This window comes from Giraffa tippelskirchi, chromosome 10, assembly GCF_054371585.1.
Source record: "Giraffa tippelskirchi isolate mGirTip1 chromosome 10, T2T-mGirTip1v1.2.pri, whole genome shotgun sequence".
NCBI lineage: Eukaryota > Metazoa > Chordata > Mammalia > Artiodactyla > Giraffidae > Giraffa > Giraffa tippelskirchi.
Genome location: NC_137284.1, coordinates 79,019,260 through 79,033,566, shown reverse-complemented (window position 1 = coordinate 79,033,566; position 14,307 = coordinate 79,019,260). Strand labels below are relative to the sequence as shown.

General features: G+C 43.8%; 1 protein-coding gene across 1 annotated transcript in view; it reads right to left on the bottom strand.

The window, feature by feature from the left end:
* Positions 1 to 8,416, bottom strand: part of CCDC126 (coiled-coil domain containing 126) — an 86,032-nt gene extending 77,616 nt beyond the window's left edge. Inside the window, exons 1-3 of the mRNA XM_081536463.1 lie at positions 8,324 to 8,416; positions 7,856 to 8,102; positions 6,240 to 6,278 (exon numbers count right to left, since the gene is read on the bottom strand). The gene's annotated coding sequence lies outside the window, so the exon portion shown is untranslated. The remainder of the gene's footprint in view (positions 1 to 6,239; positions 6,279 to 7,855; positions 8,103 to 8,323) is intronic.
* Between the last annotated feature and the right edge of the window lie 5,891 nt (positions 8,417 to 14,307).

Genomic DNA, 14,307 nt, shown 5'->3' with positions numbered 1-14,307 from the left:
GGCAAGATGGTGACCCAAGAGGCTCCTGAACTTCCCTCCTCCTGTGGATACACCTGACACACAGCTCCACACAGAGCAATTCCCTCAGAGAGAAATCCAGAAACTAGCTGAGTGACACCATGAGCAAATACCCACATCAAAATGGAGAAGAAAAGCTAGACACACTCTCACCATAAACCCCTGCCCTGGCACAGCACCACACTATTGGGACGGAATCCCCAGTTCCATTTCATTAAGATTGGTTCTCCCTGAGTAGCAAAGAGTTTGGATCACACATGTAGCATCCCAACTTTTAAGGCTTCTACAAGGGGGACAGGCCCCAAGTGACTTAGCTATGATAGTCAAAGGAACTTGCATTCAAAGCGCCACAAGACTACAGCAGACATAGAAGCAGTTTTTAAACGGATGCAGGAGACTCCTCCCCCTGTCACCACCCCCCTGCAGCTAAAACACCCAGGCTCAGTGCAGGGAACAGGCAAAAATGCCATCCCCCAGTTTCTTCTTGGAAGGGGTTTAACTCTATCCTTTCACAGCTGCTGCCTGGTGGTCCAGCTTCTAATTAGCCTCCATCCAGGAGTTAACTGTCATCTTTCCCTTTGGGACACTGTCAGGTCTTGACACACCTTCAACTATTGGGAACAACTAAGAACAAAAATGGCGGCTTGGACAATCACAAAGGTTTGAGAAGCAACCAGGAGCTCAGGCCAGGCTGATTGGACACATAGAATGAAAACAAAGGGATGGAAAAAGGCATTTATTCCATGCAAATGGAAATCAAAAGCAAACAGGGGTAGCTAAAATTTAAAACAGACTTTAAACCAAAAACTAAAAGAAGAGCTGAATAAGACCATTGTACAATAATAGGGGTCAACCCCTCAAAAAGAAACAATTGAAAATATTTATGCATCCAACATCAGAGCACCTAAATATATAAAACAAACATTAGCAGACCTGAAGGGTGAGACAGACATCAATACAATAATAGTAGGAGACTTCAATACTCCCTGGAGAAGGAAATGGGAACCCACAGCGGTATTCTTGCCTGGAAAATCCCATGGATGGAGGAGTCTGGCGGGCTACAGTCCATGGGATTGCCAAGAGTCGGACACAACTGAGTGACTTCACTTCACTTCAGTGCTCCACCTTCCACAATGGATAGATCATTCAGACAGAAAACCAAAAAGGAAACATTGGACTTAAACCACAACTCTGTTTCTGCAAAGAAGCAGAAAACAAAGACCTGCAGATGTGGACCCCTTCCAGATAGAATTTCCCACCTGGGACCAGTCATCTGCACTGCAGCAAAAGACACTCTCTGTGGTCAATTGTGAGCACAGCTCTACCATCCTGTCCGTGATGACAATTGTTACGGTTTTCTTAAATCAGCATTTGTTAAGAAGAGCCCTTGTGAGCTGTGGTTCAACAAAAGACAAACTGAAGCAGAGAAGTTTATTACTCACAGGTCCTTGGGAGGCCACATGTTTTCTGCTCCTTCATGCTGCAGCATACTGCCTGGGTGGAGTGTACCGCTGCTTCCCATCCCCGAGTGTAAACTCTAAAGGAAGCAACTAGAGTCTTCCCAAACGTCAAAGCATTACTCACTGGAGCTGGTTTAAAGTGCATCAGATGTGTTTTCCTCCTGTTAATGCCCCACAGCAGGTAAATTTCCCCAGTGGATATTAGATTGAGGGTATAATTCCTGACTGTATGCACAGACATAACTGCTGTCAGGAGAACTGGTTAAGATTTTCACAAAGTCACATTGTATTAATGGCAACTCCAGGTCAAGTGTGAGCTCCTCAAAGTGGGGGGCAGTGACCTTAGCAGGAAGAGAAGGAGACTCGCCTTCACGGACCCCCATGTTTGTGGATGGCCCCAGGACTCTGAGTGTTGACCAGTACAATGGGGCACCATTGCAGGACAAGTCAGGGCTTCTTGAAAAGGCAAGTGTGGCTGGGGCCAACCCCCTCTGTCTCTGCACACCTCAATGCTGTCACACTTCATCCTCTGACCCTCTGGGATATCCTGGGGTCACCTCTGGCGCATGGTAGCACAAGATCTAATGGTCTGCTATAAATGTTCCTGACTAATAGACAGAGGAGTCTAAACCACAGTAACTCTGCATAACCCTTCTAAATTGCCCAAGTGAACTTCATACAGCCTACAAGGAATAGCAGGTAAAACTATAAAGAGTACAAATTAAGCTAGATGGGTCTATTGGCACCATATTTCTCAAACAGTTGCAGGTGGTTCTCACCCTGACTCCCTCCTTTCCTATTATAGGTATGCCTGACTCTACAATATGCCATGAAAATGAGACTCCCAATGACATACACTTTTAACTGGCTCCTGGGCAGTATTAAACAGGCTCACTGCCTGGTCTGGACATTAGCAAAGGGATAATTTCTTGATTCAGGGAAAGCCTGTCTGGGTGACTCCACTCAGAAAGAGATGACCATGCTGAACATGGTCACTCATGTGTCTGCCTACACAAGCCAGCAAACAAGAAGCAAATTAAAATAATACTGCCAACTCTCTATCCAAATTACACACCTGTTCCAACGCCCCCAATAAACCATTTCCCAAAATACCAGGCACAGTCCCAGACACAAGAATTCCTCCAAAGATGTCATGTCCACTGGCAGAGTGAGTCTGTATTCCATCAGGCCTTAGGGGAGCAACAGCACTCACTGATGGGCATATACAGCTGATCCTTGAACAATACGGACCTGGGGTGCTGACCCCCACAGAGTCAAAAATCCACCTATAAATTTATAGTCAGCCCTCCACATCTGTGACTTCAAACAACCATGGGTGGTGTAGTACTGAAAAACTGAAAAGAATCCATGCATAAGTAGGTCCACACAGTTTAAACACCTCACCCCAATTCTAGCCAAGTTCAGTTGCTCAGTCGTGTCTGACTCTTTGCGACCCCACAGACCGCAAGACACCAGGCCCTCCTGTCCATCACCAACTCCCGAAGTTTACTCAAACTCATGTCCATTGAGTCAGTGATGCCATCCAACCATCTCATCCTCTGTCATACCCTTCTCCTCCCACCCTCAATCTTTCCCAGCATCAGGATCTTTTCCAATGAGTCAGTTCTTCACATCAGGCGGCCAAAGTACTGGAGTTTCAGCTTCAGCATCAGTCCTTCCAAAGAATATTCAGGACTGATTTCCTTTAGGATGGACTGGTTGGATCTCCTTGCTGTCCAAGGGACTCTGAAGAGCCTTCTCCAACACCACAGTTCAAAAGCCAAAGTGGTGGTTGATAATAGCCTCCTTTTCTCCCAAACAAAACTTTGGAAGGCTCCCACATGGGGACATGAACCCCTGGATGACAGAGCCTACTCACAAAGGCAAATCGATTTTATCAGGTTGCTGCTGTTCTCTGCTGGAATCATGAGTACGGAACCGCCATCACCTATACCTTCATGAAACACCTGCTGGTAGATTCCTATCATGTAATCTTCTTAACCAGGTATGTGCTCATCCCCTGTGGCCCACCAGACATCCATAAATTCAGATCAAGGTACCCATATCATCTCCCAAGTTGTTCGGTTCTGGACTCTAGAACATAGAATCTTGGGGGATTTCCACCTGGCTTACCAGCCTCAGAAGGCTGCACTTACTGCAAGACACATGACCTACTCAAAGACATGGTCCTCAAGCTTCATAACAACAAATGGTCCCCAAATGGCTGAAAATTTTACCCCAGGCTCTAATACTGCCTACGTCCCAGCCCCCAGATCTCCAATGGCTTAACATTGACTACTAGTCTTCTTCAAAGACTCCCTTCTTAGTACTCACAGGGAACCCCTCTCCTTTGACATCAGAGAGGATACCATTCACGTGTGTTCACCAGATGAATGCTCCCCTTACCATCTTAAAGAATCTGCCTGCAATACAGGAGGCCTGGGTTCAATCCCTGAGTCGGGAAGATCCCCTGGAGAAGGGAATGGCTACCCACTCCGGTATTCTGCCCTGGAGAATTCTATGGACAGAGGAGCCTGGCAGGCTACAGTCCAAGAGGTCACAAAGAGTCGGACATGACTGAGCAACTTTCACTTTCACTTTACCATCTTAATGTTTCTATCATCTCACCATCTTTCACATGCTGGTAACCCAATCGAGGGAAGATTGTGCAATTTTACCCAAGGGGACAAATTCCTACCAAATGGTGTGCAGATCATGATTATACAGATTTTGTTGGCCCAGACAATGGTCTGGTATCAGCCTGGGAGCTAGGGCCATAGTCTTTGTCTCACTATTTGAGTTATAAAGGCTGATTAACTAAACCAAATTCACCAAAAACTCTGCAGAAGATTGAAATAATAACTACAGGACCCACTAGCAAAACTGCGTGGATCTCAGAGGCAGGAACAGAGGCCCTCCACCTAGTGGATGCCAGTCACATTTGGAAATGAAATCCAAACGGAAACCCTGGAATCTACTGTGCTGTCAGTTCATTTAGGGCAGGTCCTTATCCCTCATTGAAGGAAGAGGTAAACAACTCTTGCTCCAAAACAAGTACAGTCAGCCTTTGGTCAGTATCCAGATTGCTCACCAGAAGCAGGCCCTGCAAGCTAGTCAAATGCAAATGCTCTCCTTTGTTGTGGCTGTTACTCTTAGTACCCACAGCCTGTGTCACAGTATAGCGAGTACACCCCTCAGTCCTAACACTGTCTCAGGAGATGCGCCAAGGCAAAACCAGTCAGGTGTACAACTGCATCACAGGATGACTGAGTGCCAGATGCTGGCAGGCCCTGTTAAAAAAGGGCTACCACTTATATGCAGAGTACATCATGCAAAATGCCAGGTTGGATGAATCACAAGCTGGAGTCAAGGTTGCCCGGAGAAATATCAACAACCTCAGATATGCAGATGGCACCACTCTTATGGCAGAAAGCAAAGAGGAACTAAAGAGCGTCTTGATGAAGCTGAAAGAGGACAGTGAAAAGGCTGGCTTAAAATTCAACATTCAAAGCGTAAGTAAGATCATGGCATCTGGTCTCATTACTTCATGGCAAATAGATGGGGAAAAAGTGGAAACAGTAACAGATTTTATTTTCTTGGGCTCCAAAATCACTGTGGATGGTGACTGCAGCCATGAAATTAAAAGACGTTTGCTCCTTGGAAGGAAAGCTAGGACAAATCTAGACAGTGTATTAAAAAGCAGAGACATCACTTTGTTGACAAAGGTCTATATAGTCAGAGCTATGTTTTTCCCAGTAGTCATGTATGAATGTGAGAATTGGACCATAAAGAAGGCTGAGTGCTGAAGAATTGATGCTTTCAAATTGTGGTGCTGGAGAAGACTCTTGAGAGTCCCTTGGACTGCAAGGAGATCAAACCAGTCAGTCCTAAAAGACGTCAACACTGAACTGAGGACTGATGCTAAAGTTGAAGCTCCAATACTTTGACCACCTAATGTGAAGAGCTGAGTAACTGGAAAAGACCCTGATGCTGGGAAAGAGCGAAGGTAGAAGGAGAAGGGGGCAACAGAGGATGAGATGGTTGGATGTCATCACTGACTCAATGGACATGAGTTTGAGCAAACTCCAGGAGATAGTGAAGGACAGAAAAGCCTGGAGTGCTACAGTCCACAGGGTCACAAAGAGTTGGACATGCTTAGCAACTGAACAACAAGTGAGTAAACAACCAGGTGTGGATTCTGACCCAGAGCTCACCTCCCTCTACCTTATATGGTACCAATGGGAGCAGTGCTTTATTTAGTCACTCCCTCTTTATTTAAATTTAGTCACTCCCTCTATGCTGCAAATTTTATATCCCAGGCAGAATGGCCCTCCCAATGTAGTCAAATCAAACTTATCTGGCTGGCAGATTTGTACACTAATGAATTTACTAATAGTTTTAATGGGGTGATCTCTGGATGGTAAAGCTGCTCTCCACAAAATGTCCCTACAGTTAGCCTATCAATATGCTCAAAAAATGTATAAATTGTGGATGGCGGTCCCGCCAAGCTCAGTCATAGAGATCACACACTGTTTCGCAAGGGGCCCCCCAACGGAGAACACTGAGATCCTCTCAACCAGCAGTAGAGTCCATCCTTACAGTTCCATCCAGAGGCAGGCCTCTAGCATATGTACTCAGAATTTACTCCCAGCCAGCCACTCCTGCCCTTCCTGGATCTCTACATCACAAGGTGATCCTTCCTTGATCTGGCCCCAAGCACATCAACCCCTCTGATGACATGGCCCCAGCCCAAGCACTCACCACTGGAGACAGCTCCATCTCAGATGGTGACATCATAGCCTAAGAGAAAGTTGAAAGTCAAAGAAAGCAATTTACTCCAACCCCACTAGACACTGGGACTGTCCCTCCCAGATCACTTCCATACCAGGAGGGAAAAGACTATGGTGACTGTTAACCTCCAGGCTGAGTTGCAAAAATGTTTTAAGTTGATGAACCCAGAGGAACTCATTCAATACTATTTCTCCAAAACAGCTAATTGCTGGCCTCCTGAACCTTGCCTCTGTGTCAGAACACTTACAGAACTGTAAGTCCCCTGGCAGCAGTAGACATTGCTTCACCTCTGTGGTAAGACAAACTCTGTATTCTAAACCACACCAGCCACAGTGAGGCACTTGGGCACAATAAGGCACTTTGACCTGCTCACATCCCACAGTTAGTTGTGGCTATGTTCATCACTGTACTAGATTATAGCCTTTGCTTTCCACACGATGTATCCATGACAGATCCAATTTCTCTTGTTATTCCCCCTATGACCACCAGCACCCACTTCACAATCAAAACTGCTATCTCCACTCCCTTCCACATAGCAACCATAAGCCCCTCCACACCGTGTGCCACAACCCTGCCCACACGACAACCAAGTGGGCCAGGTCTGATACAACTGTGTACATAAATTAAAAAAAAAAAACAACTATATTCATACAAACCTTCAAGAGAGCAGCCCAGGCCTTGTAAGTAAAATGTAGTTGGGCTTGTCACCACACAGGTCATACCTACAGCCCCATGTAGACCTATCTATCCTGCGGTTTTTCCTACTGATCAGCCCCTTGGGTTAATTCCCTCCAAAACACCACAAGCCTCATTTAGGCTAAACCAAACCCCTAATCTAGACTCCAAACAGGGTACCTTGTGAGTAAGCATCAAAATAATTATCCCTCCACAGTGATATTTTCTACCAACTCTCCTGGAACCCAAAAGGCTGGACCTCACCAGTGTATACTCACTGCCTCTTAGTGATAAACAGTATCTCATGCAAACTTTATTGTGGATCTAAGTCAGGAGGCCAGTATCAAGTCCATTTGACTCTGCTCCATCTTCAAGCAATCGGCATAGATGGCTATTGTTACTGCAACACTATCACCTTTGATATTCTAGCTACCTTTTCCCCTCTTGGCATTTCTCTGCTAGAGAATTGTCTGCTCACGTATATCAAGAGAGCCATTCTTTTCTCTACCCTGTTGGGCCTGGCTATCACCAGCCATAGGAACAGGTGCTTCCACCCTAGCCCAACAAGATCAAATATTAAAAACCACCCAGGAATTAGCACCCACCCTAACCAGCCACAGGCAGACACTACACCATACTCTGAGTCTCATGCAACAGCAGCATGACTCTCCAGCACAAAAGATGATGGATAATTGACTGGTGGTCGATTTCCTATTGGCAGAACAGGGCGGCATCTGTTCTTCACAAGGCACCTCTTATTGCAGGTACATTAACAAGTCTGGATAGGTATAGGCCAACCTCCACAAGCTATGTCAAAGTTTACAGATCATGAATAATATAATTAAAATACTTCAACAAATTCCCACACTCCTTGAGGTCCTTAATTTGTACTCACAGCTCTCTCTATTCACCTGAGCACAATGGCTAGACTGGATTTCAAATGGTAGCAAGTCTATTCATCATAGGTTTCATCATTATTTGCCTGGTTAAATGTGCTTTTGATGGCTTCTGAAAACAATTCCTATGTCCTTTATCATATCTGCTACACAGGTGATTGTATTCCTGATGTTGAGGCATCACAGGATGGATCGTTGAGAGTTTAGCTGAGCTACTCCATACAAGTGGGCTTCCCTGGTGGCTCAATGATGAAGAATCCACCTGCAATGCAGGAGAGGCAGGTTTGACCCCTGGGTCAGGAAGATTCTCTGGAGGAGGGAATGGTAACCCACTTAAGTATTCTTGCCTAGGAAATCCCATGGACAGAGGAGCCTGGAAGGCTACTGTCCGTGGGGTCGCAAAAGAGTTGGATACGACTTAGTAACTAAACAACAACTCCATGGTATTGCTGCCCTGGCATATATTTTGTTTGGCCAAATGACCTGCAGGTGCTTCAAACTGACACAAGCCCATCATTCAGGTGCATGCCCTGGAAAACAAGTCATGTGACTCAGATGCTCAGTCATATCTAACTCTTTGTGACATCATGGACTGTAGATCACCAGGCTCCTCTGTCCAGGTATGCTCCAAGAAAGAATACTGGAGTGGCATGTCATTTCCTCCTCAGGGGATCTTCCAGACCCAGGGATCGAACTCACATCTCTTATATCTCCTGCATTGGCAGGCGGATTCTTTACCACTAGTGCCACCTGGGAACCCACAACAACCCATAAAGTCACAGACAAAAGTAAACTTCTGATATGACTCCTCCAACAGCCCTATGACAGTTTCTCCTGACTCCCAAGGCATTCCGCTGTGGATAAGGCCCCCCCCCCCGCAACACAGTTTATCAAAATTCTACTCATTTTTCTTTGACCAATCAGCCTTAATCTGGGAACCATAAAGCACAGAACTTTTGGACCCTAATGAAGGCATATACCTCAGGTGCTGTCATTCTTTCTGCCTACCTCCTGCCTTGATCTCTTCTTATGGTCCTGTGAGGTGTTTCACTATGTACTTTCTCCAGAACCTGAGAGTAATAAACTTCTCTGTCTGTTTCTTTTGTGGTCATTTATTGAACCATAGGTCACCCTGGGACTCTACTAAACAAAAATTGATTCAGCAAAATGATAACAAATCTTCTGCACAGCAAAAGAAATCACGAATAGAATGAAAAGTCACTTAGAGAATGGAAAAAAATTGCAAAGCATGTATCTGATAAGGGATTAATATCCACAATATACAAGGAATTCAGAGCAGAAAAAAAAACAAATAGTTCAATTTAAAAATAGGTAAAGGACCTGGACAGACATTTTTTCAAAAGAAAACTTACAAATGGCCAACAAGTACATGAAGAGATGCTAAATATTACTAATCATCAGAGAAATAATCAAAACTGGAATGAGATGTCACCTCACAGATGTAAGGATAGCTATTATCAAAAGGAAGGAAATAACAAATCTTGGCGAGGATGTGGAATAAAGGAACCCTGGTACACTACTGGTGATATAAACTGGTACAGCCACTACAGAACACAATATGGAGTTTCCTCAAAAATATAAAAATTGAACTATCTTACAATTCAGCAATTCTACTTCTGGGTATATATTCCATGGTCATTGCAGCATCAGTCACAGTAGTAGAGGTATGAAAACAACCTAAGTATTCACTGACAGATGAATGGATAAAGAAGATGTGATAGATATATACAACAGAATATTACTGAGGCTTTAAAAAGAAGGAAATATTGCAATTTGCAACAACATGAATAAACCTTGAGGTTATCATGCTATGTGAAATAAGCCAGATCAGTTCAGTTCAGTTCAGTCGCTCAGTCGTGTGTGACTTTTTGTAACCCCATGAACCACAGCACGCCAGGCCTCTCTGTCCATCACCAACTCCCAGAGTTTACCCAAACTCATGTCCATTGAGTCGGTGATGTCATCGAACCATCTCATCCTCTGTCGCCTCCTTCTTCTCCTGCCCTCAATCTTTCCCAACATCAGGGTCTTTTCAAATGAGTCAGCTCTTTGCATCAGGTGGCCAAAATATTGGAGTTTCAGCTTCAACATCAGTCCTTCCAATGAACACCCAGGACTTATTTCCTTTAGGATGGGCTGGTTGGATCTCCTTGTAGTCCAAGGGACTCTCAAGAGTCTTCTCCAAAACCACAGTTCCAAAGCATCAGTTCTTCAGCGCTCAGCTTTCTTTATAGTCCAACTCTCACATCCATACATGACTACTGGACAAACTGTAGCCTTGACTAGATGGACCTTTGTTGGCAAAGTAATGTCTCTGCTTTTTAATATGCTGTCTAGGTTGGTCATAACTTTCCTTCCAAGGAGTAAGCGTCTTTTAATTTCATGGCTGCAATCACCATCTGCAGTGATTTTCGAGCCCCCAAAAAATAAAGTCAGTGCCACTGTTTCCACTGTTTCCCCATCCATTTGCCATGAAGGGATGGGACTGGATGCCATGATCTTAGTTTTCTGAATGTTGAGCTTTAAGCCAACTTTTTCACTCTCCTCTTTCATTTTCATCAAGAGGCTCTTTAGTTCTTCTTCACTTTCTGCCATAAGAGTGGTGTTATCTGCATATCTGAGGTTATTGATATTTCTCCCGGAAATCTTGATTCCAGCTTGTGTTTCCTCCAGCCCAGCATTTCTCATGATGTACTCTGCATATAAGTTAAATAAGCAAGGTGACAATATACAGCCTTGACGTACTCCTTTTTCTATTTGGAACCAGTCTGTTGTTCCATGTCCAGTTCTCACTGTTGCTTCCTGACCTGCATACAGGTTTCTCAAGAGGCAGGTCAGGTGGTCTGGTATTCCCATCTCTTTCAGAATTTTCCACAGTTTATTGTGATCCACACAGTCAAAGGCTTTGGCGTAGTCCATAAAGCAGAAATAGATGTTTTTCTGGAACTCTCTTGCTTTTTTGATGATCCAGGGGATCATCAATTTGATCAATTTGATCTCTGATTCTTCTGCCTTTTCTAAAACCAGCTTGAACATCTGGAAGTTCACAGTTCACGTACTGCTGAAGCCTGGCTTGGCAAATTTTGAGCATTATTTTACTAGCATGTGAGATGAGTGCAATTGGGCAGTAGTTTGAGCATTCTTTGGCATTGCCTTTCTTTGGGATTGGGATGAAAACTGACCTTTTCCAGTCCTGTGGCCACTGCTGAGTTTTCCAGATTTGCTGGCATATTGAGTGCAGCACTTTCACAGCATCATCTTTCAGGATTTGAAATAGCTCAACTAGAATTCCATCACCTCCACTAGCTTTGTTCATAGTGATACTTCCTAAGGCCCACTTGACTTCACATTCCAGGATGTCTGGTTCTAGGTGAGTGATCACATCATCGTGATTATCTGGGTCGTGAAGATCTTTTTTGTATAGTTCTTCTATGTATTCTTGCCACCTCTTCTCAATATCTTCTGCTTCTGTTAGGTCCATACCATTTCTGTCCTTTATTGAGCCCATCTTTGCATGAAATGTTCCCTTGATATCTCTAATTTTCTGGAAGAGATCTCTAGTCTTTCCTATTCTATTGTTTTCTGATAGAGAAAGACAATACAGCACAGTTTCACTAATATGTGGAATCTAAAAAAAAAAAGTCAAACTCCTAGAAACACAGAGCAAAATGGTGGTTGCCAAGGGCCAGGTGGTGGAGAAATAGAGACAGGCTGGTAAAAGACTCTCAGGGACTTCCCTGGTGGTCTGGGTTTGAATAGAGGGGGCCTGGGTTTGATCCCAGTTCAGAGAACTAGATCCCACGTGCTACAACTAAGACTTGATGCAGACAAATAAATATTTTAAAATAAAAATAAAAGGTACAGACTTTCAGTTATGAGATTGATAAGCTCTAAAGACCTAAGGCATAAGATGGTGACTATAGTTGATAATGGGCTTCCCAGGTGGCTCAGTGGTAAAGAACCTACCTGCCAATGCAGGACATGTGGGTTTGATCTCTGGGTCCAGAAGATCCTCTGGAGAAAGAAATGGCAAGCCACTCCAGTATTCTTGCCTGGGAAATCCCATAAACAGAGGAACCTAGCGGGCTACAGTCCATGGGGTCACAAAGAGTTGGACCAACTTAGTGACTGAACAACAACAACAATAAAGTTGATAAAACTATTGTAATTTATAGTTGAAATTTGCTGAGAGTAGAACTTAAGTGTTCTCACCAAGGGAAAAAAAACTCAATATATGAGGTAATGGTTGTGTTAATTAATTCCATGGTGGGAATCCTTTTACAGTGTGTGTGTGTTAGTCGCTCAGTTGTATATATGTATATCAAATCATCATGTTGTATACTTTTAATATATTAAGATTTTATTTGTCCATTGCACCTCAATAAAGCTGAAAATAGAAAGAGGAAAGAAATAAAATAGTTGTCTACAAGAGGAGAATAAAGAGATCAGGGAAATATATTGTTGGGTAGCATTAAAGGCCCATTTGAGGTTAGTGGTCATAAGCCTGAAGACAGAACAGTTAGCATAACTGAATGCTTTTCTTCAGTCACATCCAGCTGCAAGGTGTAGGCTCTGGGTAGATGGATAATCAGATTTTACCAGGGACAAGGAAAAGTTGTGAGGATCAATAGATTGATTGTCCTAACCAGATCAAAAGCTTGTGGAAATCAGACTACTAGAGGGAATGGGCTAAACTGATAAGAGGGAGTGGTCAGAAAATGGACCACATGAAATGATGGAAATACTGCAGTTAAAGTCAATGACAATGAGAAGTGAGCAGGTGACTGAGGTGGGGTGGAGAGTAAGATTCTTGCAGGAGAGGAGTACAAGGAACTGAGTCTAGGATGTTGGATGGATAGAGAGAAATGACCAAGGTTTAAGACAGTTGCAATATTGAAGAGAATGACAGTGAAAGAGGAGCTCAAATAGGTAGATGACTGCAGTAAAGAGAGGGAGTGTCAAGACTGAAAAGAAATTCACAACTAAACTTTTCCTTAAGGATTTAGGGGTGGGTGGGTGGGGGACTGTTTGAAAGCAGTGATGAGATAAGATACTTCCAACTTCTGTTATAAGAAAACACAGACATTTTATTGTTAGATTTTACTCTTAGAGAAGGCTGCAGGGAAAGTAGTTCCTCCAAGACAGAGGATTTCAACCCGAGCCCTATTGATGCTTGAGGCCTGAAGATTCTTTGTTGTGATGAGCTGTCCTGTGCATTGCAGCATCTTTAGCAGCATCCCTGGCTTCTAACTACTAGTTGCTAGTAGCATCAACTCGAGCTATTGTTGCTGTTCAGTCATTAAGTTGTGTCTGACTCTTTGCAACCTCATGGACTGTAGCACACCAGGCTCCCTCATCCTGCACTATCTCCCAGTTTGCTCCAATTCATGTCCATTAAGTCAGTGATACTATCTAACCATCTCATCCTCTGCTGCCCCCTTCTCCTTTGTCTTCAATCTTTCCCAGCATCAGGGTATTTTTCAGTGAATTGCCTCAGGTGGCCAAAGCATTGGAGCTTCAGCTTCAGCATCAGTCAAGATTGATTTCCTTTAGGATTGACTGGTTTGATCTCCTGGCTGTCCGAGGGACTCTCAAGAGTCTTCTCCAGCACCACAGTTCAAAAACGTCAAATCTTCAGCACTCAGCCTTCCTAATGGTGCAACTCTCACACCTGTACACGACTACTAGCAAAACCAGAGCTTTGACTATATGGATCTTTGTCAGCAAAGTGATGTCTCTGCTTTTTAATATGCTGTCTAGGTTTGTCATAGCTTTCCTTCCAAGGAGCAAGCAGTGTCTATAGAGATATTTTTGGTTGTCACACTGGAGGTGTGAAAGAAGAGAGGGATTTAACTTCATAGCTGTAGCCACTGTCCGCAGTGATTTTGGAGCCCAAGAAAATAAAGTCAGTCCCTGCTTCCACTTATTTCCCCTTCGATTTGCCATGAAGTGATGGGACTGGATCCCATGATCTTAGTTTTTGAATGTTGTTTCAAGCCAGCTTTTTCACTCTTCTCCTTCACCATCAAGAGACTCTTTAGCTCCTCCTCACCTTCTGCCATTAGAGTGGTGTCATCTGCATATCTGAGATTGTTGGTATTTCTACTGGCAACCTTGATTCCAGCTTGTGATTGATCCAGACTGGCATTTTGCATGATTGTACTCTGGATATAAGTTAAGTAAGCAGGGTAACAATATACAGCCTTGATGTACTCCTTTCCCAATTTTGAACCAGTTCGTTGTTTCATGTCTGGTTCTAACTGTTGCTTCTTGACCTACTTATAGATTTCTCAGGAGGCAGGTAAAGTGGTCTGGTATTCTCATCTCTTTAAGCATTTTCAACAGTTTGTTGTTACCTGCACAGTCAAAGGCTTTATCGTAATCAATGAAGCAGATGTTTTTTTCTGGAATTTCCTTGCTTTTTCTGTGACCCAGCAAATGTTGAC